Here is a 5,874-nt window from a genome sequence, read left to right on the forward strand (position 1 = left end):
GGCGGAATAGGGGCAGCTAGGGTTGGTGGCAAGTCCCAGACCTCCACTAGCCGATTCTGAGTCCTGGCTGGGCTTTATCTCTATCACCATGTGAAATCACGGCACTACCTTGACTGTTTCCACTCTTCAGATACCATAATTTCCTGTATCACCCCAGTAAAATCCAACCTTCATTGATCTTAGAAGGTTGAAATAAGGGCAGCACCCCACATGCTATGATTACCTCCTCGATCTTTGCTGACGATTCCTCCGTGGCCCGAAAACAAATTGAAAGACGCTGTGTCCAGTTCTAGGTTCTTCCTCAGACTGGCTGTTTCGTAGATAAGCAGCTGTCACCAGAGGCTGCATCTCTACACAACGAGCAGTCAGCTGATCATGGGGACACAGTAAGAGCTGGCAGTGGAAGAGCCAACGGGAGATGGGGCAGAGTGACAAGTGCCACAGGGGAAAGCAGAGGCCCAGGGAGTGGGTCTGGATGTATGGCAAAGATATGGCCCTACAGGGCAGGCCAACCACGGGCCTAAAGCTGGAGTGGGGCTGGATGCCACAGACCATCCCGCAGAGGCACTGAGCTGGCATCCCTGAGGTACACACTCGCTGGGCTCTAGCCAGAACCTCCAAACCACAGGCAGTGCTAGGCGGTCTGCAGCCCTAGAAGTTCCACCTTGGGCAAGGAGCCTTGGGCAAGGGCTGGACACGAGGCTGCAAATCTGGGCAGGAATATAGGGGAGGATGAGACAGCGGGGAGGCCAGTAAGAGGAGCTACCCATAGCCAGACCTACCTTATGCCAGCCACTCTGCCATATTCCTTCAGATCTTAGGGCACTCTGAAGTCATTTGATCCCCATTTTACAGTGGAGAAAACTAAGACCTTCGGAGTTTCAAGGATATGGCTGTTGGGTGGCAGAGCTGGTATTTAACCAGGGTCTGTGTGATTACTGAGCCTATGCTCTTTGCCAGGTGGCCAATCAGAAGCCGGGAAGAGGAGGCCAGCAGGGCCAGTCCATGGACTGTCCCCCAAGAAAAGTCAGTGTGGTGAGCAAGGACCATGTGACTGCTCACTGGATCCCCACTGCCTTCCAGACCCTCAGCAGGGTGGGTGAGGGGCAGGGTTGGCACTGGCTCTCTCTCTTCTCTCTCTAGCAGCCTTGGTGGGCAGGTCTGTGAGTGAACGGAGGTCAGAGCAGGGGTGAAGACAGAGGGCAATAGATTCATCCAACCCCACCAGTCCGCAGGGTGGAAAACTGAGGCCCGAGAGCTGCCCAGGACAGCACCTAGCCTCTGTCAACATTAACCGAGTGTCTGGACGGAATTTTACAGTGAAGACAAGGATGGTCTGGAATGAACCTAGGTACAAGGAGTCTTCTGGAACGGAGCAATCATGACAACATTGTTGAGAGGTGATCAAGGCCTCAGAGGTGGAGAAGGACATGCCTGGCAAAGAGACAGACGGGAGACATGTCATGTTGGGGCAAGAGTGGTGTGTGGGAGGGCTCCCAGCTGCTGGTAGGCCTGTGCTGAATTAGGGCAGGGAGGTTCAACCCCCAGGCCACCACTTGACCAGCAAGGCCATCACGCGCGCCAATCCATGACTTATCCGGGTCTCCACTGGCTCTCCTGTAAAGAAGTCAGGAATAACACAAACTTCTAGGGATTGTGGTTTGGAAGACTAAGTTCGATCGCACGAGGAGAACATTTAACAGTGTCCTCGGCATGTGCCAGGGGCCCGGAAAGAGAGTTCTGCCTGGGTAATTGCTGATGGGCCGAGATTCCTGGTAGCTGGGGCCAGGGGTAGAGGAGGCACAGCGGCAATGCTGCGGGGGAATAGACGCAAGGTCCCCAGGCTGCAGGAGACCATCACACACACCACACACGAGGGCTTGGGGGCTGCCCTACACAACAGAGAGGGAGCAGAGCATGGGGCTTGTGGCCAGGTTAGCAGAGATTGGTTTTTAAAATCCAAGAGCACAGAGCTGATGGGGCAGCCTGGGGTTGTGGCTGCTCCGTGCTGAGGGGTTTGCCATACCCACCTGCCTAGGCTCCTTGGACAGCTTCCAGAATGCCAGGCAGCCAGACGTGAGGTCATGTGTTTACTATCGGGAGCACGCAGCTGGGGTGGAGGGGAGGGGAGGGGGCAGCAGGGCAGGGGCTGGCCGCCATTCGGTGTTCCTGTTCAAAGGAACTGGATGGGCAGATGGGCGTGCACTAGGTGCAGGGGTGGGAGGGAAGGGTCCTACACCTCTGCCCTCCCCACCTTACCCTGTTTCCGTCTCCCTGTCCTGGGCCCGGAGCTTGGTGGCAGGTGTTGGCACAGGTCTGACAGGCGCCCCGTGAGAGCACAGGCTGCTCTGGCCACCTGTCAGTCACTTGCTCCAACACCTCGGGCAATTGAAACTCCTCAGGAAATGGCCTTGGTGGGGAGGAGAATGTGCGTGCGTCCCCCCTCACCCACCGCCCGGGAAACACCGCCTCCGGGGTCATCCGGCTGGATCGGCTTGTGGAGGGAGGTTAATGACACCAGAACAATGGAAGGGCTTCAGAGGCCATCTTAGCCAGGCCTCCCCCTTCACAAATGGGGAAACTGAGGCACAGAGAGAGGAAGTCAACTTCTCCAACAGCACGAGGAATTAGAGCTTGTCAAAGGCTGAAAAATGTTCCTCCCCCAGAAGATACCTACGTCCTGGTATCTGGAACCTGTGAACCCAATCTGACACGTGGTGGGGAGAGGAGTCTTTGCAGGAGTGACCAAAGCAAAGATTTTGAATTGAAAAGATGACCCTGGATTCTCTGGATGGGCCCCAAATGCATGTATCCTGAAAAGAGAGAGGCAGAAGGAGACTTGACCCCGCACCAAGGAGAAGGTGATGGGAGGGTGAGCGGAGAGAGAGAGAAGACGCTTACCCCGAAGACGGGAGGGACATTCCTGCAAATCAAGGAGCTCTGGAAGACACAAGGACAGGTTCTCCCCCAGAGTCTCCAGAGGGAGGAGGCCCAGCAGACACACTGACTTTGGCCCAGTGGAGCTGATTCTGGAACTCTGGGCCCAGAACTGGGAGGCAATACATTTCTGTCGTCTTAAGTGCCTGAGCTGGGATTTGTCCCAGCAGCCGTAGGAAATGGAAGTAACCAGGCTCCACCCCTGGCACCATGCTTTTCTTATCAACACCCGCCACCGGGACAGAGGGAGGGATGATCAGGGCTGGGGAGCCAGGGGACCCCGTTTTCATCAGGAACTCTGCCCCCAGCCCTGCTGTGTCCAAGAGATAGGGACAGAGACACACTCCTTGGGGAAGCAGATAGGCCAGCAAGCGGGTGCATTCTGTCCTGCGTGTGAGCAGGGAGCCAACCAGACCAGGATGGACCAGCTTCCTGCTGCTAACTAACCAGGCTTTAATGCTGTCTAAACATAATATGGGGTATTTACAGTCGAAGTTGCTACTGTGTGGCGCTGAGCATTTGGAGTGTCTCAGTCGGCATCTCCTTGCAGCCAAAGGGGGAGCTCCTGGGATTGATTAGGAGGAAAGCTGTTTGGGGGAAGAAGTGTTAGAGCTCGTTAGTGTTCCCTCCCTGCAGGCCGAGGTGGTCATGAATGTGTCCTGCCTCTGCAGAGCCGGACAGGCCAGAAGGCTGGACCCAAACCCCAGCGCACAGGCACTGTGTGTTCCACTCGACAGAAAGGCAGCGGCTGGTCGGACTCCGCTCCTCTGAAAATCCCAGAGGTGGGTGCAGAAGATGGGAAATCCAGGCTGCCCCAGCCACCTACAGCCCCATGGGTTTGGCTAAGGTGCTGGGTCTCCGGGCGGTTGGAACAGTTAAATGCCTAATGGCCTGTGAAAGGGCTTTTGTACGCTGTGGGGGTCCAGACTCCCAAGAGTTGTTATTTCTACCTCATTAGCTCTGTGGGTTTTCCTGATACTGCACCCCGGTCGTGTAGTTGGATGGGAGCGGGGGAAGGCTGCCTTGCCTAGGTATGCCTGGCTCAGGGCTGGTCCATCCCACCCCTGAAAAATAGCAGAACAACCACTACACGGGGGCACACACCTACGCATTTCCAGGGAAATGGGGAGTGGGACAAGCTTTGTTTCTTGAAAGCTGTCAGTCTAGCAGGGGACATTAAATGCATACGTGGGAAATGACTTTAATAGGAAGCAACACATCTCAAAGTGCCAAGTGACACAGCCCAGACAGAAGCAAAAATGCTGAAAGCCCACACAGCTGGAACGCAGGGCCCAGGCTGGCCCAAGGTACACCTGGCACGCTCCTGCCGTCTGACACTGAGAGCTCAGAGGCCCGGTGCCAGGCCTGTGTGCACGCCAAGCAACAGGAGGAGGGTGGGGCTGTCTGGGAGAAGTGCCACTCAGGGCAAGGAGCAGGAAGGGCATCTCCCTTAATGGGATGATGGAAGGAAAAGGAGGCTCTGGGTCGGAGATGCTGTGGTCCCCTGAGCCCAGCGGAGGAAGGCAGTAACAGGGGCAAGCGTTTGGGTAGGAGGACCTGCTGAGCTCAGCTCCAGGTGGGTGGGATGGGGGTGGGGCGGCCCTGGGGAGGAGGAGCCATGCTCCCCCGAAGGGGCACCTGGCTGCAACGGAGTTCTGTGTCAGTAACCCCCAAATACCAGAAGCTCTGCCTCAGGCATGAGGTCTGGACATGACCAAAATTCCACGTTCTAGGAATTACACAGCCGAGGGAAGCCAGGGTCTCGGAGCAGCAAGTCTGAGTTTTGGCCGCTGTGACCAGACAGAACCCCCAGGAAGGGTTCTGCAGGAGCAGTCAACATCCGGAGAGGCAGTGAGTATGCACCCCTCCATGGGGAACAAAGAGCTAATCACACAAACTGTGACCCGGCACAAGCCCCACTGGTGGTGGTGTGTTAATCTTTGCCTCCATGTCCTCCATCCCCAATCCCCTCACTGCCCTCCCAATGTGTTTGATACAAATCCTTAATAGAAATGGAGTTTCTCTCTCTTTTTTTTTTTTAAGCTTTATTTATTTATTTTAGACAGAGGGAGGAAGGGAGTGAGAGCACACAAATGAGAGGGGCGGAGGGCGAGACTTTTTACCCGACACCCCCACCCCCCAATCCATCAAGGCTGAGCGCAGAGCCAGATTCGGGGCTCGATCTCATGAACCTGAGATCAGGACTTGAGCCAAAATCAAGAGTCAGACGCTCAAAGGACTAAGCCACCCAGGCACCCCAATAGAAATGCAGTTCCTAAAACACATTTTAAATACATTGTGTTTTTGTATTTCATCTACATAAATGACATCCTACTGGGCACTTTCTGTTTCTTCTCTTTTTTAACTTAAAAGTACATCTGCCAAATTGGCTGTGATGCTCTATGTCCCTCCAAGTCTCGGTTTGGATTTCTACTATGTGGCGTTCCAGGGAGCGCCCACCCCTTTACATGTACCTGGGCCCCTGCCCCTGACTCTGCTCATGTCCTCTTGTAAGGACTTGATAGAAGGAGATAAATAGAAAGACATACTCGGTGTACTCACCATTGAGGCTCTCTGTAGAACCTCAGCCCCAGACTGTCCTCCTGCCAGCAGGGCATGAAGCTGTTTACTCTCATCCTTACCAATATCCTCGACACTCATATGAAAGCGAAGTTTGGGGTTTTGTGATAGTTAGAAGTGTGGGTTCAAATCTTCACTCCATCACTGACTACCTACATGACCTTGGATAAGATTCTTCTCTGTGTCTCTTTTTTTGCTTCTATAAAATGGAGAGAGTAATATAATTTCCTCATGGTTTTACTATGAGGAGTAGATGAACTAGTAGTTTGGTATGTATATAAATGTTTAGAAATTACTACTACTACCATTTGCTGCTGCTACTAGTACCACCACTTCTAGTGAGATTCAGCATCTCTT

The sequence above is a fragment of the Enhydra lutris genome, unplaced genomic scaffold (genome assembly GCF_002288905.1).
Source record: "Enhydra lutris kenyoni isolate GAN:26980312 unplaced genomic scaffold, ASM228890v2 scaffoldscaffold69, whole genome shotgun sequence".
Taxonomy (NCBI): Eukaryota; Metazoa; Chordata; class Mammalia; order Carnivora; family Mustelidae; genus Enhydra; species Enhydra lutris.